The following is a 23,166-nucleotide window of genomic DNA, read 5'->3' on the forward strand; positions in this document are numbered from 1 at the left end:
AGAAATAAAAGTGGTCCCAAAAGCAGAGCTGTTGGACACCACTGTTATATTGTGGACACCACTGTTATATTGTATTCTTCTTCTGGTTTGAAATACGATGCTTTAATGGAACTACTATATGCACTATCTTGACAAATCTCCCTATAGGTGCATTTAATGGATGAAAAGGCTAAGGAAAAGAGGAAAGATTAATTAGCTTGTCAGAGGTCACATAATAATACAGTGACAGAGACAAAAGCTGAGATATATACCCAGGAACATGAATTTGCAGGAATTTATACAAAGTACTTGGGAATTTAATTTTCCTTGATGAGAACCATAACACAGTATAAAGAACAGTAACTTCTGGGTGTCAAACACTTTATATGAATTTAAACTGCTCAGTTATACTAGCACCATGTAAATGTTTTTGTATTAATTTTATTATTTGTTAATCTTTCTCGCAGGAAAACTGATCTGTATCTTTATATTGAACTTTCTAAAGGCTGTTATTTGTTATGCAATCTAATGAAAATGTGTGTTTGTTCTTAGTTCTCCAAAAGGGGTTCCATTTCTACTTTTCACGAAAATATTCATATTTGAATTCTTATAAGAAGTTACATCAAAGAATTCATAAAACTTACCCATTAGTGACCAGTTACACACAGATCTTTTAGGCTGCATATTTGGAGCCAGAAAGAGAGCAGTTTTATCATGTCAATTTGATGATAGGACAGATGATGTATATTATAAGTAGGTATTGCATGAGAATGTAAATAATGTAAATATTAGTTGCCAAATTATACCAAAATCCCTAAAGTTGAAGCATGAAGGATACAAGAAAGTAAACTGAGCTAGTGATGATGGTGACACAGTATAGTATATAAAAATATAAATCATATCAGGACAGTCTTAGTTTATTGGATTGTTTATTTATAAGCCAAGACAGTCTTAATGGTCACCTCACCTTGACTAAATTTTAGACAGATTTCTTCCTAACTATAGACTCCAACCACTGTTTTCTTAGAACATTGACTTTAGAAAACTTGCAGTTATAGGGGCACCTAGGTGGCTCAGTTGGTTAAGCAACCAACTATTGGTTTCAACTCAGGTCATGATCTCACAATTCATGAGATACAGACCTTCCTTTGGCTCTGCTCTGGCAGCACAGAGACTGCTTGGGATTTTCTCTCTCCCTTTCTGCCCCTCTTCTGCCTGTACTCTGTCTCTGTCTCTCTCTCTCAAAATAAATAAATGAATGTTAAAATTTTTTTAAAAAGAGAACTTGCAATTATAAATTCTTTCTCTGTACTTTTGAGATGTAAATAATTACATACATAATGTTTTGTAAGTAATACTATATATGTAGTTTTAAATATATATAGTTTTCTCACCAGCTAGACCCCAACACCTGACCTTTACCACCCACCTGCTTGTACTCACTGACATTTGTCCCACATTTTTCCTTAAACTCTTCTTTCCAGTTTATCACTTACCTCAGACAAATGGAAATCAAAAGCACTGCTCAAGTGATAGCAACTGCCCTGAGAAGACCCCCTGCCAGCCCATACCTCCCAGACCAGTTTGGGCAAAACCTTGAACTTGTACCTGCACAGAAGGACCATAGAATTACTCTAGAATGACCACAGCAACCTTTATCAGATTGTAATAGTAAAATCTCTGCTCAAGGAGGAGCACAGGCCTCATCTACATAACATACAATGTATATATGGGCACATTTCTTTCAGGTGCAGCCGCAGCCTTATGCCCATCTCTACGTATGATGGCAAGGCTTCCCTATCTAAATATTCGTCCTAACCCTGAATAAAAGGAACCCATTCAGGTTCCAGGAGTCATGGCGTTGAAAGTTATTCCTTGTGATCTCCTTTGAGTTGACACAAATAAAGTTTCCTTTGTGCGACAACTCACCTGGAATGTCTGTGGCTCTCCAAGAAGGGAACTCACATTGGTCTGGTTACAGTTTTAGATATGTATCATGTTAGATATGTATATAGCTTTAGGCACATATATAATTTTAGTATTACTTAGTTTTAGGTATATGTATTTTAGGAATGCATTTAAAAGCAATAATCATAGATTTATGAATAAAGGATATTTAAGACACAATGTTGTTTAGAATAATAAAACATTTAGAGCAATGAAAAGTTTCAATAATAAGGAATCATAATATGGAATATTGTACAAACCTTAAATTCATGATTTGAAACAATACTGTTTTTAACATGCAAGCGCTCCTGTTGTATTTGTTGTTTAAAGACTATAGTACATATATCATTACGGGGAGGGTCAGAGAGAGAGGGAGACACAGAATCCAAAACAGGCTCCAGGCTCTGAGCTGGAAGTCAGCACAGAGCCCGACACGGGGCTCGAACCCACAAACCATGAGATCATGACCTGAGCCGAAGCTGGACGCTTAATTGACTGAGCGACCTAGTTTACTTCTTTAAAAAGACTATCACTTAACTTCTCTATGATTAGTAAATATGGTACAATCAAGAAATATCATGTATTTTCCTTAAATTAAAAAAAATTCAAACATCTTTGTGTGAGTTTATAAACTCAGGTCAAAATTACCTAAATATATGGTGGGAAGGAAAATTGATTTGTGCATGTTTCATTATTCACACAGCTGTCTTAATTACTAGCAAAGTTGAAACAGTGAAGACTTTTTTTCTGTCATACACTCTTCAGCTGTTTTTAACTTCTTTATCTTTTATGCCTTATGATCAGCTGAAATGAAAAGAAAGTAGTTCTAATTTAATACAAGAGTTAATTGTTCAGCACATTCTGCCAGTCTGGTCTTCGGTCTGCAAGTACTTTGCCTGAAGCAATACAATTGCAGTTACTCAAATACATACCATTTGGAGGATGTATGTATTTTAAGACTCACTTGGCAGAGGCTGGCCACAGAGTTACCTTCTGTTACAAGTACGTAATGATCCCTTCATTGAGCTAAGTATTATTTTTAGCAAAGTTAGTCTTCCATGGCTTGTAGCAAAGAAGATAGGAAAAAAATGACAAAAACACTACTTACATTTTGTGACATCTATTACTATAAGGCACTGTACTATATAGACTAGACCACCTGGAGAAAACAAGACAAAATTGAGAAAGGGTAAATTTTTTCCTTTGTATATATTGCAGGTGTATAATTTCTTACGGGGGGTGAGGGAAGAAGATATTCTGACATTATATCTAGTATACAGAAGGATTGCCAGGCCATCCTTTCAGAATTAAGTATCAAAGATCAGAGGACTCAGTGAGTAAAGTAAAAATCAATTTGAAGGACTTCTGCATGGTTCAGTTGACTGGGTGTTAGACTCTTGATTTTGGCTCAAGTCATGATCCCCGGGTCATGGGATTGACCATGTCCAGCTCTGGGCTGAGCGTGGAGTTTGCTTCATATTCTCTCTCTCCATCTGTCCCCTCTCCCCACTTGCTCTCTCTATCTCTCTCACATGATAAAAAAAAAAAAAAAATCAATTTGAGACATTTTCTTCTCATCTATCCAGGACAAACTAAATTTCTTTCATGTATTCAGATTAGCTCTAATTAATACTTCTGATTTTTATATTTTTCATATCTCAAAATTGCTTTGGTGTGATCTAGCAGTCCTGAAGACTTTTTAAATTTTTTTAATGCAAAATTTAACTTTAACAGAGAATATGTCCATGCTAGATAACTAATCTTTTCTTTTATACCTTATTTCCTAAAAGCTTTTCTTACAATTTTTCCTAGTCTTCAAGCAATCTTTATGAAAGATATTAAAAATAAAATGACATAATAATAGCATAAATATGCTTTCCTTTTAGGAAAAGAAAATATGTTTCAAATTTCATAAATGTGAACAGAATATAATTATGCTATCTATGCATCTTTCATAGGGATCTGTTTATTTAAATGTTTAAAAATAATAAAATGAGCTTTTTCATACAGCTTTGCTGCCAGACCACAAGTATCATAAAAACCACCACTAAACCTAAACCAAAATGGGAAAGGAAAAGACTCATACCAACATTTTTGTCATGGATGTATAAATTCAGGCAAGTCTACTACTACTACTGATCATCTGATCTGTAAAAGAGATGGATCGACAAAGGAACTATAAAAAAAAATTGAGAAGGAGGCTACTGAGATAGGAAAAACCTCCTCTAAGCATGCCTGGGTCTTGGGTAAACTGAAAGCTGCAAGTGAACACGGTTATCACCATTGATATCTCCCTGTGGAAATTTGAGACCAGCAAGCATTATGTGACCATCAACGATGCCCAAGGACACAGAGACTTCATCGCAAACATGATTGCAAGCTCATCTCCTGCATTGTCCCGTCCTGATTGTTGCTGCTGGTGTTGGTGAATTTGAAGCATGTATCTCCAAGAATATGCAGATCCATGAGCATGCCCTTCTGGCTCACACACTGGGTGTGAAACTCCTAAATGTTGGTGTTAACAAAATGGGTTCCCTGAGCCACCCTACAGAAGAGATACTGGAGCAGAAGAGATATAAGGAAATTGTTAATGGAGTCAGCACATTCTTACATTAAGAAAATTGGCTACAATCCCAACATAGTAGCATTTGTACCTGTTTCCAATTGGAATGGTGACATCATGCTGAAGCCAAGGGCTAACATGCCTTGGTTCAATGGTTGAAAAGTCACCCGTAAAGACGGCAAGGCCAGTGGAACCACACTGCTTAAACCTCTGGATTGCATTTTACCACTAACTCATCCAATGGACAAGCCCTTATGTCTGCCCCTCAAGGTTGTTACCAAATTGGTGAAATTGGGACTGTCCCTATGGGCTCAATGGAGACTGGTGTTCTCAAGCCCAGCGTGGTGGTGCCCTTTGCTCCAGTCTATGTTACAACTGAAGTAAAAGCTGTTGAAATGCACCATGAAGCCTTCAGCGGGGCTCTTCCTGGTGACAGCCTGGGCTTCAGTGTCAAGAACATATCTGTGGAAGATGTTTGTCATGGCAACGTGGCTGCTGACAGCGAAAATGGCCAACCAGCAGAAACAGCCGGCTTGACGCCTCAGGTGATTATCCTGAACCATCCCGACCGAATTAGTGCTGGATACACCCGTGTGCTGTATTGTCACACAGCCTACATTGCCCACAAGTTCGCTGAGCTGAAGAACGTTGATCGTCATTCTGGGGAAAAAAACCTGGAAGATGGCCCTAAGTCCTTGAAATCTGGTGATCCTGCCACTGTCGATATGGTTCCTGGCAACCTTGTGTGTGTTTTGAGAGTGTCTCTCCTCTGGGCTGTTTTTCTGTTTGTGATATGAGACAGATGGCTGCAGTGGGTGTCGACAAAGCCGTGGACAAGCAGGCAGTGGAGCGGTCAAGGTCACCAGGTCCGCCTAGAAAGCTCAGAGGCTAAATGCATATTATTTCCAATACCTGCCACCCCCGTAGTCACAGCAGGGGAAGAGTGGTCTCAGGACTGTTTGTGTCCATTGGCTGTTTAAGTTTAATAGTAAAAGACTGGTTAACGATAACCACGCATCATAAAACCCCAGAAAGAGAAAAGAATGATTTATGTATGGTGTGTGTGTGTGTGTGTCAGTTTTAAGTTATTAATTTTTATTTTTTTTTAATTTTTTTTTAATGTTTTATTTATTTCTAGGAGAGAGAGAGACAGCGTGAGCAGGGGAGGGTCAGAGAGAGAGGGAGTCACAGACTGAAACAGGCTCCAGGCTCTGAGCTGGCAGTCAGCACAGAGCCCGACGCGGGGCCCGAACCCACGAACCGCGAGATCATGACCTAAGCGAAAGTCGGACGCTTAACCGACTAAGCCACCCAGGCGCCCCTTAAGTTATTAATTTTTAAAATCAGTACTTTTTAATGGACAAGTTGACCAAAAATCATCTCACAAAATTTCGAGATCCATTGAAACAAATACTTATGAGAAAAAAGAAATAAAATGAGATTTTTTTGTTAATAAATTAAACAATAGTTTAATAATTTATGCTAATTAGTATCTTCAGTTTGTTTCTCATACCTTTTCTGGAACAGTTAATGCTCTCAGGTTATCCCACATAGGTGAGCAGCAAATGAAGCTTTAATGACTTTTCCCTAACATAATTTTGTTATTAAATAGGCTGCCTACTCAGAAATCTGAAATACAATGTTACCATGGTTCAGAACTGGAAGCTCAGAGGAATTCCCAGGAAAGGTTTCTTTCACATGTGCTTCTCAAACAGAATTTCAGGAACCATGCCCAACTCAGTTCCTTCCTCCCTTTCAGGTTTACTGCAAGATTCAACTTTGTTTTGGAAACCAAAGGTGTAGGTGTTAGAAGCCAAGTCATTTCAGAGTCAGGAGTCAGCCTTGCTGGGACTCCAGTCACAACATTTCTTCTGAGCTGTTAAGGAGTTCATTCAGTGTGAGTTTCAACTCAACATAAGTGAAGAATAGAATGTGTGATGTTGTTTGGCTAACATACAACACTTTCTCCAAGAAGCTTTGGGTCATCAAATTAAATTCATTAAAGCTATAAAGGTCCTGATTTCACCAAATGTGCTCAGAGAATCTGGTGTGTATGTTCTAGGTACCAGTCTAGGTGATAAGAATGCAACTTGAATAGATAGTGTGGTCCTTATGTTCGCAAAGCTCAGGAGCTGTTGGGGACTATAGGCATCAAACAATAAGACAGCAGGATAAGCTGTTCATGGAAGAAAAATTCCCAGGCTACATTTTCAGCTGCCAGGAAAGGCTGCAAGTAAGCAGCCCATAAGCTGAGTGACCTTCATGATGAATGGAAGAAGTCAGCTGAATTATTGTCTTGTGAGGGATATAGAGCAGCATGGCAGTATCCCAAGATATGAGAGGAAGTAAACTAGAGTAATTGTTTCCAGGTATGGTTAGGGAGGGAGGAAGACAAAGACTGGAAAGATAAGTAGGGCAAGATCATGAAGTTCCTCATAAACCATGTGAAGAAAGAGTTTGCACTTTTTTGAAAATAATAGGAGCTAATGACAAGCAGGTTGATGATGGGCTAAGATTTACATTTTAGGAAGACCACTTTAATTAGAACAGGACCAGAGAGACCAAGAGAAGACTACTGAAGGAAAATAGGTAAGGAATGAAAAAGGTTCTGGTGTGGAGGCATGGCAAGGGAGGTGAGAGAAGAGAACAACAAAATTGAGAAATATTTACGTGGCATAATTAATACAATTTGGGGAACAATTAGCTTGGAATGAGACGGAATAAAGAAATTCATGTTCCATTTTCTATCATAAGTGATTGAGTGCTATATTTACTGAGAGATCAAGGGAATGGCAGTACTGGGAGCAAGACTGATCAGAAACAATGGTGAGTTTACATTTGGAAGTTTCATTCTCAATAGCTTTGAAACATCAATGTGAAGATGTCTACTTCAGGACTGGATTTTCAGTTTAAAAAAACTTAGAGGGGCGCATGGCTGGCTCAGCTTGTTAAGTGTCCAACTTCGACTCAGGTCCTGATCTCACAGTTTGTGGTTTCGAGCCCCACGTCGGGTTCTGTGCTGGCAGCTCAGAGCCAGGAGCCTGCTTCAGATCCTGTGTCTCCCTCTCTCTCTCTCTCTGCCCCTCCTCAGCTCATGCTCTGTCTCTCTGTGTCTCAAAAATAAATAAACTATAAAAAAATTTTTTTAAATCTTAGAATAGCTTCTCAACCTTTTGGCTAAGATCAAATGTAAAAAAAAAACAGAAATTACATAGTTCATAACATTTTGATTTTCATCCTGCGCACCTCATGCTTTTTTTTTTTTTTCTGGCAAATAAATCTTATTGGGGGAGAAAATATTATTGTTATATGTTCCTGTATTTTTTATTCAGTGTGACACTCATATTTTATATCTCCTACCTTGTATCTCTTACCTAGTTTTACAAAAAAGTTCCTTACTCATATGCTTACAGCGAATATTGATACAGGATGCACTAAAATACAGCAGATTACTGGAGGTTCTTTAAAAAATATATTAATTATATCTTTCAAAAAGAAGTCCTACAATACTGTCTGTTGTTTATTTTTCAGATTAAAACATTTGTGTGCACGTGGTTTCATAAAGACATATTCTTAAGGTCTCAAATAAGCTTTATTTTCTCTTATTTTAGAGGTTCTCAAAAGTTTTAATCAGATTACAGTAAGCACCCTTATTTATGAGAAAATGTAAATCAACATAATAGAAATATAGAAATATACTATATAAATTTAAACTAACATACACCACTTCTAGGTAGAAAATGCTAGTTACTCTTTTGTCACAGACGTACTTAGCTCCTGGTAATAATCTTTTATGTGTGGCTTTTGAAATTCAAAAGTGCTTCTAAAACATATGTAATATAATTTATTCCAAACATCTCTGAATTAGGCTTTATTATCCCTGTTTTATAGGTAAGATAAATGAATGTCCATAAGGTTAAACAGTATGACTAGCATAACACAGGTCGATTGTGAATTGAGCTGGGTCTAAACTAAATATTTCACTCAAGTCCAGTGATTTTCTTCTCTCTCATAAAGTTTTACCTTTTACCAATGAATTCTATTTGCAAAGTGGCTAGCCCACATTAAAAATGTCACTTGTAGATATAAAGTTACAAGTCCCCAAAGGTACTGAATTCAAAATAAATGTTGGCAAGATAGTTATTACATCAAACCAAATTTATGTAATCAAGGAAAGGTTTATTTGTTAATTTAACTTATTTTACATAATACATCATTTTTATCATATATGTACAGACACACATGTCTTTATACTAAGACTCATTGCTGATTAACAGTAAGTCTCTCTCTCACTCTCACTCTCTCTCTCTGTCTGTCTCTCTCACACACACACACACACACACACGTTAGTATTCAATATATATCAGTATTCAATAGGAGGTAACAATAATAGCTTTCATTTATATAGAATTTATATGAAATTTACAGATTTAATAGCTTGCTTAAGTTTACCAATGATTAAATGGCAAAGATAGAATTCAAACCCCATTCTTCTGGATCTGTATAGTTTATTTTGTTACTCCACAAATAATGCCATTATAATATTGGGAAAAAAATAAATGAAAAATCCTATTTGGATTCTGGTTGGAAAATTTTAGATATTTAATTTTGTTTCATAAAATGCTCCAATTAAAAAAAAAAGATTGCTGGCTTCACACTGTACTAAGAAAATCCTATTAGTTCATACTCTAAGAACTAAACTTTCCTTTTACTGTTCTTTTAGAGGTTGCAAAATAAAAAGCAAAATGTCTTTTTACTTCATAAATATCAAAGTACAGAATAAATGCAACCATTTATATGCAACTCAACTGCATCAACTAACATATGGTCATTGTATTCTTTTGAATATTGCATTGGAAGATTGATCACCAACTGTCACCCACATGAACTGATTTGATGATCAAGATGGTCATATATAAAATGCTTGGTTACAGAATTTAGAAAGCTAAAGTGTTATAGCAGTGAGTAAATCAGATTTTTCATAGATCACATAGATAAATATTCATTCTAGTAACCTATCTCATTTCATTCTAAGGACAATGCATCTTCTTATTTCTTTACCCTGTATCGTGATGCTTGTAGGCTCTCTCTCCCCCTCTTCCCTCCCTCTCTACCTATCCATTTACCTAAATCTATCTATGTTATTTAGAATATGGGTTAGAGCCAATAAAGAAAATTCACCTCATTTACATAATAAAGGGAATTTATTGGCTCATAAGCTGGAAAGTCTAGAGCAGAAGAATACTGCTCTTGATCCTCAGGTTGATATCTTTAAGGCTGTCTATCCATTTGTTTGTAATTCTTTCAATTCTGCCTTCCTTTGCTATGTTGGCTTTAACCGTAGCCTGTTTTTACTCACGGTTGTCAGACGGCTGTCCATCTGTGCTCCATGCATACATTTATTTACTTATTCACATCTAAAAGAAGAGCACTGCATCAAGTTGATAATTATTTAAGAGAAGATATGGGCTTCCCTCCAGTTGAACTAAATTAGGTCCATCAAACCAATCACTAGGGCCAGAGACGCATCCTCTGTTAGTTTATCTTAGTTTTAAACCGATTGGCACACCTGAAACAATCACATTGACAAACAACAAGAAAAACAGCTAAAATGGAATTACTAATATTAGCTTATGTCAATCAGGAGCATCCTGACTGGAGCTTAGAATGGAATCAAAACTCAACAGTTGTCTGAAACCTAGAAAATGTGACTTGGTAATCCAAAGTACAAAGTAGGTACTTGTTGTAAAGAGAAAGTATGGGATATGGATATGCATCAACAAAAGTCCATCATTTATTCACTTATTCACTCATTCATTCACTTGTGCATTTATTCATTTATTCTATTTATTTATATGCACTCATTCATCCATCCAATTCTATGTATCTATCAATTGTCTCTATTTACCACTCTATCTCGTCCTCTGTCTTTCTATATATGTAGCATGCTTTACATGTCTGTAGTATAAACAGAGAACAAAAGAGGAATATTTCAAAGATGCCAAGCAAATCTAAAGGCTCGAAATGATGCAAGCTATTGAGAACTATATTAGTGCTAAATCTCAATTCAAATGGAAAAATTAAAATTTAAATGAGCTTTACTTAAGCATGCTAGTAATTATTTATTTATTCATATATTTACTACTTATATATAATTTTGCTTGGTACATGAGAAATAAAATAAAACATTCCATTATGTTTAATAAGTTACTCCTGAAATACTAGAATGATATTTACATTGTAAGCTCTATTGAATTTTACCATTTCATGAACTCTCATAGAAGTGTAGGAATAAAATTATAAGCATACACTGAGATATGAGTATTGATATTAGATATTCTTGATGGACAAGAAAAGCTATCAACATAGGATCACTAATGAAATATAAATGAGACACCAAGTCATTTTTCCAATCCTTCTATTTTTTAAGTATTCTCCAAAATCTTAAAAAACAATAATGTCAATGATATAAATTGTATGAAATTTTACATATATAGGATAAAAAGGAATATAGTGTCCTGCTCCAGAATTTAAGGAGGTTAAAGACTGAAGTAAAACCACTTAATTATTAATAAGTCTGAGGATTTGGTTAGTATGCTTAAGAAATAGAAAAAAAAATTACCCAGTTGTTGACAGAAGAACCAAATAAAGAAGTGGATAGTTCAGTTGGAAGAGGGTCACATACATTTTGCTTTCACAATATATTAGATTAAAAAAAGGTTTAGTTTTGAAGGATGCACAGTTTGAAAGAGCGTGTTTTGCTTGTTATTTAAATGGAGAAGTGTGTGTGTGTGTGTGTGTGTGTGTGTGTGTGTGTGTGTGTTTCTAAATCAAAGAAAAAAAAGATTACATTAACTTTAACGATAGAAAATAGAACGATGGGGGACAGGAAGCTGCACAGGAAGAATTGTTTCCTCAATTGACCTGGTGGAGAAGGAAGTTTTCAAGGCAAAAAGATGTGTCTTTGAAACAGAAGAAAGAGAAAGCCTGGACATGATAAGCAATTTCAAGTTCAGAAAAGAGGAGGAAAAAAATGAAGAAATTCATTGGAACGGACACAGAATTTCAGAAAGTAAGAGGCGGTATTTTCTGCTAATTGTCATATTTGAGATAGAAAGTTCCATGTAGTGAAATATTGGAAAGACTGTTTTGAGTAATATCATAAGGGATCAATTAACAATGAACCTGATAACCATCAGGTCCAAGTTAAAGGGAGGCATCATAGGACAGGAGATTGCTGACAAACTGAGGAAGCTGGAAATGATTCAAATAGCTTATGGAGGCCCTCACAAGCATAATCTCCTTATAAGGAGAACAAGAAAGGAGAGAAAGAGAAAAAAGAAAAGGAAAAATAACAGATAAAAGAATGTTAGTCCTCAAAGGGGTTGAACCTCTTATAAATTACACAATGAGAACATCATAATTCCACCATTTAAATCAAATATATATTTTCAGACATTATATGTTCTGATATTCCAAAAATTAATAAACTATTGATTTGTGCAAGGTTTTCTTTTTCATTAAATGGACTCAATGCTACAAGTATATTAACAACTATTTATACTCCTAACTCATTTTCCTTCCTTCCTTCCTTCCTTCCTTCTCTCTTTCCATGTACAAATATTTTGAGTGCCAAATATATGCCAGTTTTTGAAATACACAGTACAGATTTGTAATTATCTCCAAGCTAATAGTAAAGAAACAGAGACAGATGTTTTGATTACAGAGTCATCGGGTATGATAGTGGCAGTAGACAGTGTTATGGTAGAACATTAAATCTTAAAGGATGATATGACAGAATATAATATTGTTTAAAAATCACCTTTGTCTCCTCAACTGGACCTTTCCCGAGACCCCTGCTTCACCCAATAACCTTGGCTATGTGATTTGTTGTTGCAATAAAATGTAGATGAAAGTGACAAGCAGAAGTTTTACAAGCCACTGCAATCACAACTTTTTCTTTTATTTTTCTGTCACGGGACCCAAAATGTCCTAGAGAAAAGCCATTCCTTAAGCTTAGATCCCAGAATGTAGAGCACAGGAAGCAAGAGCACAGCCTACCCACAATGGACATACCCATGGGGGGAAAAATACTGGTAAGCTACTAAGACCCAGCCATTAAGAAGGCATGGTTTATTTTGGAGCTGAAAGTTCAATGCAAATGTGTGCAAATAGTGAGAAATGGAAGGAAAGGTAAGGACAGGTGGGGAAGGGGGTTTACCGGGAGAGGGATTGGCAGGAACCTGATGAGCTTGTGTTTCAATTCAAAGAGGCTTTCATTCTAAAAGGTATAGTCATTGAAAGGGGTCACATATAACTGGGTTAGATTTTAAATGTGAAATGAGTAGCAGTGTTTTGGTAAATATACTGAAGGAGAAGTGAGACTGAAAACAGAATCTAAGTAAAAGGCTTTGTAACAATTTTATTCTGTGAAGATTTTGCAGGTTGGGCCCCTTTGACCACCACTCCTCCCACGTATCTGCCCCCTAGCTCTTGACATGTCTTTGTTTATTTGCTGACCACTAATATTCTTCAGTCTTCTTAAGGTGGCTAGGGAAACTCAGTCCCGAAAGATGCAGTTATCACTGATTCTTAGAAGTTTTCTTCAGTAAATTAGAAGAATGACTCTGACTCTCCTCTACCAAAGCCAACTGATAAAGTACTTTCCTTATGGTTTTCCCCAGATCAGCTGCCTGAAGGAAAGTCTATGTGGTAAAGTCCAGCGGGATACAAGGAACATTGTATCAGCATCAACAATCAAGGGTGTAAAAAAAAAAAAAAAGGCCTGAGCTTTGAGAGGTCTCTCTTTGCTTCTGCAGCTGCCTTGGCTTCTTACTGCATTTGTCAGTTTTGCATTTCACTTTGAACATGAATTCTGCAGTCTGAGCAGGGACATCTACAAGCAGCTATGAGCATTACAGAAATTCACTTTTTGTTGTTGCCTGAGGGTGATCCAAGGGCTTGAAATCTGGAAACTGCTTATTGTCCTGCTACAGGGCCTGGGCTTTTTAATCTCATTCTGGTTGTAACCTGCTTGCAGGCTGGGATCATGTTACCTTTCTGAGCAACTCGCCATGTTAAGTTGTTCTCTTCCAACATAAGAAGAGCAAGCAGAGCAAAAGATAATGAAATTAAGCCTATTTTGGTCCAACTTTCAAAGATCTGGAACAGAATTTCTTAAAATGTTTGTGGGTCTAGTTTATGTCCACTCTCATCAATCTATCATGGAAAAACACTTTAATAAAATTTAACAAAGTGAGCTGCTAGGAAAATAATAATGACTAAGATATACAAAATACAAGTCTAGATTTCTTTAGATTCAGTAAACATAAAATTACTTTGTGAAATTTCTATAATAGTTTCTAAATATTTAATTTTAATTTCTGTTTTAATATTGCTATAGACTAAAAAAAAATTTACAGACAAGAACTGCTTTAAAAACACCTTTTGATTAAAATAATAAAAGAATAATAAGAGAAACACATTATTTAACATATTTTACAACATAGAAAATTTACAGATTAAAATATCATAGAGGTAAGTTATAAAACCAACCATCTAAAGAGAGGTGTCCTAACAGCATTATTAATTCCCTCTTATTAAAATTAAGCTCCCCATACTGAAGTCCTTCCTGCCATACGGACATCTAAATTAAAATGAATCACTAGCCATATTTTATCAAAATAATGTTTTAAAAACAATATTTCAATTTAATTTTCTCAATTCCTGAAAGTATCATTATCATTCATACATATTTTGTTCATAATGAATACACACAGCAAAATGAAGAAACACCGAAATGGTTTAAAAATTCCAGTCTATTAAACAGACCCATAAAAGCAAACTCTCAAATTTTTTTTTTTTTAGAAAGGGAGAAAGAGCGTGAGGGAGGGAGAGGGGAAGAGGGAGAGACAGAGAGAGAGAGAGAGAGAGAATCCCAAGCAGGTTCCAGGCTCAGCTCAGAGCCCAACATAGGGCTGGAGGCGGGGCTTGATCCCACTGCCCTGGGATCATGACATGAGCTAAAAGCAAGAGTTGGTTGCTCAACTGAGTCACCCAGGCACCCTGCTTTTTTTTTTTTAATGTTTATTTATTTTTGACAAGAGGGAGAGAGAGAAACAGAGGAGTGGGGGATATGGTACAGAGAGAGAAGGAGACACAGAATCTGAAGCAGGCTCCAGGATCTACANTGGGCTTATTAGACAAATAAAATTGTTGAGACTTAAGCTCCTCCCCAAATTCATATGTTGCTTCTATTTGGAATTGCTGTTGTGCTTGAAGTATGATTCAATTTAAATATTGAAAACTGTATCGGGGCGCCTGGGTGGCTTAGTCGGTTAGGCGTCCGACTTTCGCTTAGGTCATGATCTCGCGGTTCGTGGGTTCGAGCCCCGCGTCAGGCTCTGTGCTGACTGCCAGCTCAGAGCCTGGAGCCTGTTTCAGTCTGTGACTCCCTCTCTCTCTGACCCTCCCCTGCTCACGCTGTCTCTCTCTCTCTCTCCTAGAAATAAATAAAACATTAAAAAAAGAAGAAAAAAAAAGAAAACTGTGTCACACTTTGCTCCTACTCTAAAATCTCTAAAAAGATCAGTAAGCCATGGTGATTAGCAACATTTCACTTGCTAGATTAAAGTGCATTGCGACTTTACCAGTTTTAAACATTAATGATAATAATTGAAATATTATGTTTATTTTTCTCCAAGATTCTGGCAACACCACTAAAAGCAGCAGTTAAGGCATTGGAAGAAATATAATTCAATTTCTCTATTGAGAAACCTCACAGGAATGCTAATAATATGTTTCAACATATTATATAGCCTGTGTAATAATTCCTCATGAAGTTTCGTGAGCGCTGCATTTATAAATAACACCTGATAAATATGCTTTTAAGTTGCACATAGAGTTATGAAGCTGACTACTTGCAAAAAGACTAGAGGATGTTCATATATACTTCAATATTTCCACTTAGAAAAGATGCACTTTGTATGGTCATAGAACAAGAATGGGAAGGGAATAAGGATACTCAGTGGTCCTCGGTGTTGTGTTAGAGAGAGATAACCTGCCAACTTTTATCTAGTAATAAACAACGTGGTGGGAGAGCATTTGATAGCTAGGGCTGCAGAAAGCTTTTTGCTTCTCTCCAGGAGCTACTACTGAGCAAGAGAGTGCTCAATTCTGTCAATTTTATCATAAGAAGATAAATTAAAAATAGATAAGAAAATAACAGCCACACAAATAAGAGCAAACCTGTGGAGTGAAAATTTGTTAACTGCCTAGGAGGAATTCAATAACGGGTAAGTTAGTCTTTTTGGGAAAAGGCTGTTTCACACTGGGCCCCCAGGGGCCGTTTGTTCATATGCCAGAGCACCTGCTATTAATTTCTTACATCCCATTTCAGGAAGAAAAATTCCTCTCTATGTCTTCCACATCTCTTACATCATGTTCTGGTCGGGGTGTCTAAAAATAAACCAAGACAGAAAGTTAAGACACAGGGGTTTTTTAACAAAAATTCTGCATTAGGAACTCCTCAATTTTTTATTTGAAAGGGCTCAAAAGTAAGTTCAGGAAAATAAAACTTATTAATTTGATCAAGTAGTAAAACTAGGAGGTGGTTAAGCTGCAACACAAATTTCATTCTGTTTGACTTCAAAGCTCATTCACGGAACCAACGCTCTATAACCATTTAGGAAAATCTTCTCAAAAAGCATCTTCACACATGCTTCTTTAATTAAGCTATTTGCTAATAGCTAGTTACAACCGTAAACAGAATTTTGTTCAGCCCTTCAATTTATCGGCTAAATATGCCATTTTCTTTACTCATCTTTTGAAGAATTGTTACCTTGGAAAATGGGTTTGACACTGTATCTCAAACATTCGACAATATCCTTAACATTGGATAACATTTTCTTCATGCAAAAACATATCCACTGTGAAATACTTCCTCAAATGTTCATTTCTAACTCTGCTTGTTAGAGGGAAAGTTTTTGACCAGTGCATTTGTATCCTATATGGAGACAAATCAGAATTAATAGTGGGAAAGCAGATGGCTGAAGGAATCCCCCCATGAGAGGATCTCCCATTTTGCAGGACACACACATTGTTGTAAAGGAATAAAATATGAGGGACAAACTCATGGCACTGTGAAGTGAAAGCCAGGAAAGCACAGGCCAAGGAAACAATCTTTATGTTCCCTAAAAAGCATTTCTCCCCAGAGATTGATTTTACTCCTGAGTCAATCCTTCCTATCATTACTTATGCCATTTGCTATTACCATTACTCAACTTCGACAAAAATTGAAAGGAAATGGAAGACTTTTTTTTTCAATCAGATTTATTAGGACAAGTCTCTTTATTATCAGAAAATTGGTACAAACTACTTTGCTATAAAGCATTTTCCTAACGAGCGGCTAAGGTTCAGCATGTATAAAAGTTGGATCTGCTTTACTGTTTTCAAAAAGCAATTTCATACCTTTTGTTCATAAGCAACTTTTGTTGCATATTTTGCCCACTCACGATCTGAGTTGTGACAATTTGCTTCTGAAAACTAAGAATGTATTTTTTTTTTAATTTTGAAAACATCATGGCTTTGCAATTTAACTTGGCTGGGAAATTGCAATTGTCAATTTTACTGTGATTTCTGCTTCTTAGAAAAGCCTAAAAGAAATATATGCTGTTGGTATTTAATGCCCTCATAATGTACAGCAACTTTACTATCGATTCCTTCTGATTCGGGGTTAAATAGACCCTTTAACAATTCTATCTTGACCTAGAATTCAAACAAAAGACACAATGCTGCAGAGGAGCAAGAACCAAATATCGTATTATGAAATGTGTTTTTCTAACATACTTTGGGAAGTTCCTTCCCCTAGAAAGAGGAGGTGGTGCTGGTGGTGGCTGAGAAAAAGCAGAATGTTGTAGTCACAAGAAAGTAGTACAAGAATTTAGAATTCATCCCCTAATCCTTGGCTTGGTCACAGATATATGACTTCAGGGCAAACCAGTTAACCTCCCATTAATTTTCCTCATGATAATATATTAAAATGGTTATCTGAATTTATAGGGCCTTCATCCTTTTTACCCATTTTCCTACTTTCTTCAGCATCCTATGCATTTATCTGTTTGATTATATATATATATATATTTCAAGGCATCAAGGGACCCTGGGCTTTCTTCACTAGCCTACAGGATATGGAAATCTTCTTTTAGTGATAAAAATTAATCTTGTCTATCTCCCCTGGTCATAAATGGAGTTATATTAAGCTTTATAAAATGCATAAAAGTAAATAAAATATTAATTATATTTGTAGCTAATGCCCATAACTGTCTATAAAGACAGCTTTTTGATCTATGAAAGTTGACATTAAATAATATATAAATTCTTTATAAAACATAGATCACCTAGGAATAAATATTCTCTCTTCTGGTTTAGAGAAAATGACAATTTTCTATGTCAATAAGAAATACAGGTCTGTCTCATGCCTTGAGAAACTGGAATTTCAAATTGAAATTTTCTTGTTAATGTCTATGCATGATTTTCTTTTCATTACAGAATGTAGTTGTGTTAGGTTATTATGAAATATGAGAAATTACAAACCTGTGTTTTGGGACTTGGACAAAGTTAATTGTCAGAGATATATTCTCCACAGTGGCACAAAGATTACCAGGAAAATCTACCAAGTCCTTCCCACTCTCGTTTAGCCGTCTCTTTACGAGACACCCACAGTTATCCATCCATGATTCTCTTAATCGTGTGAGGAAAGATGCACTAGAAGTCCAAGTAGACAACAGGTCTTCTCCGGCCCAGCCTCTGCCTGCTCCATGCTTCTTGGATGTATCTATATGTCTGCAGCATCCCTGTAGTTATGGGTCTTCAATCACTTCTACTGTATTTTGAGAACACCAGTATGCACTGTCTCTTGCCTATTACTATGTCTCTTACCTCCTTTCCTGCAGCCACACATGCAGAAGCCTTCATTCCTGATTGCTTTAGAGGGTCAGTCCCTGTTTCCACTCATTTCCTTTGAGTTTATTAATCTAAAGGGACTGCTTACTTATTTTGTGATGTTCTTAGTCCCCCTGCCCTCCATTTACTCTGGGGGCAGAGTAGTCAAAAGTTAGAGCTGTGACTCCCAAGCCTGTTTTTTGTAATTTGAACAACCTAAATATCACATACAGTTGAGTTAGCTTCTGTTCTCCCTTTCCAATACACAATTACTCATTTTCTGAAAGGCAGGTAGAAGATTCCCTTCAGACTTGGCTTTTCTTTTCCTTCCTTCTTTGCTGGAGGCCGGCTTGGGCCAGGTCCAGGGGACCCTGAAGGATGGACGGTGTCGGCGAGGGAGGGGTGAGAGAGCCGCAAGAATCTTTCTGGTCACCAGGCAGGCATCTCTGCTCGGACTGGGGCTCAACTGCATTTTATAATTAAGTGTTTGGGGGATGGCATGGAAGTGGCATTTGCCTTAGACAATGATTTCTGATGACAAATTTCTTTGATATGTAAGAATTTTCCAGAACATAGATTTGTAAAAGACTTCTGCATAACCTTTATCAATAGTGATTGAGGTAGGTCATTTAGATGCTTATCTTATGGGGAAGGAAGGTATCTTTAGCATACAAGACGATGTTTTTATCATAAAAAGGGTGAAGTTAGTTCTTTGTGAGCAGGGGTCAATAGCTTGTTTGTTTAAGGAGAAGTATTAAGAAAAACAGGTCTTTCAAGAAACACAATGTTTGCTCCCATAATCACAAAAGAAGAAGTTCCTACAATAGGCTCCTTTACAGGGTGCAATCAGCATATTCAAGGCCAGAAGACGTCACTCCAAATACTGATCACAAGATGCCTTGGGAGTTAGTGCTCCAAGCAGAAACAATTGGGTGGGGGGGTGGATATCTGTCCTTAACTCTAAATTAGGCTCTTTGTCTCAGGGTCAGGCTCAATTGTAACTCTTGTGTTCTTCACCTCCTTTGTTATCTAAGTCTTGGATTTGCAAGGCCCATAGGAAGAGCCTTTTGACAATCGTCCACAGTGCTTTCATCTGAAATCTCTTTTGAAAAGGCAGGAATGGGGGCCCCGTGGCTCAGTAGGTTAAGTGGCCAACCTTGGCTTAGGTCATGATCTCACGGTTTGTAGGTTCGAGCCCCACATCGGGTTCTGTGCTGACAGCTCAGAGCCTGGAGCCTGCTTCAGATTTTTGTGTCTCCCTCTCTCTCTGACCCTCCCCTGCTCATACTGTCTCTCTCTCTCTCTCTCAGAAATAAATAAAATATTAAAAAAAAAAAAAGGCAGGAATATGCTTTTCCTTATGAGGAATCTGTGTGGGGAATATCAGTCTGATTTGGAATATTGTGAGGCCTGGTCAATACCCGCAGCCTCATTTCCAACATGAGCCACTGGTAGCAGAAGGAGATAGTTTTCATTTCTCGTGGCAGGAGCTGTGCAAACACTACTATTTCCTCGCTGTGACTGTCATCCAGCGAGGCCAGTGCAGCTCCCAGCACTTCCTTCCTGCCTGCCTGCCTTCCTGCCTTTCTTACTTTTTTTTTTTTTTTTGCAGGTGATACTAGTTATGCAGCTCAAACTATAAAGTATCTAGGATTATATGTTGATGTTATACTTTACTCTTCAGCTACTGAGTCCATCTATGAGTCACCACGAGCACATAAGTAATAGGAGGGCCAGGGAGAGATTAATGGGACAAAACAAGTAAACTACTGTTGGTATTTTGTTTAAATATAAACGTATATTATTTATCCACATTTTAGATTTATTGATGAATCCATGTTGGTCTATGTAACATTTAATAAATTAACAGAATTACAGTTTTCTTTTTCTTTTTTTTTTAATGTTTTATTTATTTCTAGGAGAGAGAGAGAGAGACAGCGTGAGCAGGGGAGGGTCAGAGAGAGAGAGGGAGTCACAGACTGAAACAGGCTCCAGGCTCCGAGCTGGCAGTCAGCACAGAGCCCGACGCGGGGCCCAAACCCATGATCCGCGAGATCATGACCTAAGCGAAAGTCGGACGCTTAACGTACTGAGCCACCCAGGCACCCCCAGAATTACAGTTTTTCAAAGGTGTCCATTTTTTATGAGAGTCTTGGATTGAAATCTCAGTTTTGATGTCAACTTGTTGCCTGAGCTTAGGTAAGTAGCTTTATCTATCACATAAGATTTTAGGTTTCCTATTCCTGTGGTTTAAAATTTCTGTGACACTGTGTTCAGTTTGTGTAGGCAAAGAAGAAATGCTCCCATCCCACATTAGTATACAGATGGAGGTGTAGAATCTGCTTTAATATATATTTTGGCACAATGTTTGTGATAATATAAAGATTTAAAATAAGGTTCCTGCCATAATGTTGTCTGAAGATGTTGCTATATGTTGTGTTTTTATCTAACATCTAAGGAAGGGGAAAACTCTAACTGACTTACCAAAGTACTCTGTGCAACTCAATTATATTTATATGCAATCACAAATTCCAGCATTCAATAAGATGGTGCATATTACAGTGTCAATGGTTCTTAGAGACTTACATACATTTCTTGTTCTAATAAAATTTTGGTTGATATTTTGGGGAGTAATTCCATGCCCCTAGAATTCCAATAAAATTTTGGTTTCCTCTTATTGATACTCAGTTTATTTCTAAGATGTAGAGTTTTAACATTATCTGCATAATTATGAAATAATTTATACAATAATTTGTTGTAATATCACAGCCAAGACCACACTCATTAATTTGTGATTACTTAAAACACATTAACACTGGTGCAAAGATGTTCCCAACTTGTATAATTCCTAGAGAATTTATTTTTAAATTTTCACAAACTGTTTTGGACATTATGGGTACCCAAAGTAAGCAAGATTATTATAATGTTTTGTTTACAGAAGCTCTGTTTTAGAAAGATGGGAGGACTTTGGTGATGTTTGGCTTGCTCTTTGTTCTCTTTTTTGCCTATTGTGCATGTTTTAAATAGGAAAGTAAGATACACAGCTTAACAAGAAGCTGCTGACTCCAAGGTGACCCCGTGCTTTGCTACCACATCTACCACATCTGTGGGTAGCCAGCTGCTGCGATCCTAGACTGCATTCATTCTTTGCAATGCACTATACTGTGTCACATTTTCCTACCTCCCCCATGGTTCTTCTTTCTATATTCCATTCCTTTTATGTCAAAGTCAACTAGAAAACTACAATTTTGAAGGTTAATCTTAAATCTAATTTTCTAAGTCAAATACTGAAAACCCTCTAAGTAGCTTGGAGTATTACAATAAAATATAGGATTCTAAAGAATTAGAGGCAGAAATATCTGTAGGTGATATAGGAGATTAGCAGATTATGCTGTAAAAAGAAAATTATTTTCTTGGAGATGATGCTGCCCAACCATGGTCAACCTCACGGTGTTTTTCCACACCGCGGTGGACACCAAGCCCTTGGGCTGTATCTCCTTCGATCTGTTTGCAGACAAAGTTCCAAAGACAACAGAAAACTTTCGTGCTCTGAGTACTGGGCAGAAAAGATTTGGTTATAAAGGTTCCTGCTTTCACAAGATTATTCTGGGGTTTATGTGCTAGAGTGGTGACTTTACTTGCCATAATGGCACTGGCGCCAAGTCTATCTATGGGAAGAATTTTTGATGAGGATTTCATCCTACAGCATATGGGTCCTGGCATCTTGTCCACAGCAAATGGTGGACCCAGCACAAACAGTTCCCAGTTTTTCATCTGCACTGCCAAGACCGAGTGGTTGGATGGCAAACATGTGGTCTTTGGCGAGGTGAAAGAGGGCAGGAATATTGTGGAAGCCAAGGGGCACTTTGGATCCAAGAATGGCAAGACCGGCAAGAAGATCACTATTGCTGACGGTGGATAAATCGGAAAAAATTGACTTGTGTTTTATCTCAACTACCAGGCCATTCTTTCTGTAGCTCAGGAAAGCACCCATCTACCCCCACCTTCTGGAAATATCTTATAATCTTAGTGCTCTCCTTGCAGTTGTATGGGTTCCATATTTTCCTTACTCCCCTCCAAATCTACCTGGATAACAGAGTTAAGTTTCCAATGATGAAATAGAAATTGAACAAAAAAAAAAGAAAAAATTATGCTAATCTTTATGTAAAAAAATAAATAAATGTACATGTCTACCTTTCTATATATAGGATACTAATGGCAGCATTAACAATACTTGGATCTAGGTAAGATGGAAACATTCCTTTTCATATACTTTTTTACTTGAATATTTTACTATATTCATATATTACTTTTCAATTAATAATGATTTTAAAATATCCTTCACACACTTGTTTTTATTCCACTCAAGTAAAATTAATCATGACTTGCTTGTATCCTAAATTATCAGTCTTCAAATCCTTTGTGTCTAGTACTCTAATAAGAATTTTAAGGAACTTTATACCACCACTTAAAAATATATATATATTTTTAAAGGAACATCCAAATTTTCTCATTGAGAATGGAAATAGCTGCTAGGATTTGTGAATTGCGAGATCCTCTTTCCATCTTTGGCTTTAGATAGTTTGATTATAATGCATCTAGATGTGAATTTCTTTGAATTTCCCCTCTTGGAGTTTTTTAAGCTTCATGCATGTGCAGATTAAGATTTTTAAACAAATCAGGCAGGTTTTGGCTCTTATATCTTCAAATATTCCTCCTGTTACTCTGTCCCCTCC

At 36.7% G+C, this 23,166-nt stretch overlaps 2 pseudogenes; both read left to right on the forward strand.

Annotated features, from left to right (window-relative positions):
- Positions 1–4,114: 4,114 nt before the first annotated feature.
- LOC144238986 (elongation factor 1-alpha 1 pseudogene) lies at positions 4,115–5,416 on the forward strand (annotated as a pseudogene).
- A 16,443-nt stretch (positions 5,417–21,859) lies between these two features.
- On the forward strand, positions 21,860–22,352 carry LOC144238987 (peptidyl-prolyl cis-trans isomerase A pseudogene; annotated as a pseudogene).
- Positions 22,353–23,166: the final 814 nt, after the last annotated feature.

This window comes from Crocuta crocuta, unplaced genomic scaffold (assembly GCF_008692635.1).
Source record: "Crocuta crocuta isolate KB4526 unplaced genomic scaffold, BGI_CrCroc_1.0 scaffold479, whole genome shotgun sequence".
In the NCBI taxonomy this organism is placed as follows: domain Eukaryota; kingdom Metazoa; phylum Chordata; class Mammalia; order Carnivora; family Hyaenidae; genus Crocuta; species Crocuta crocuta.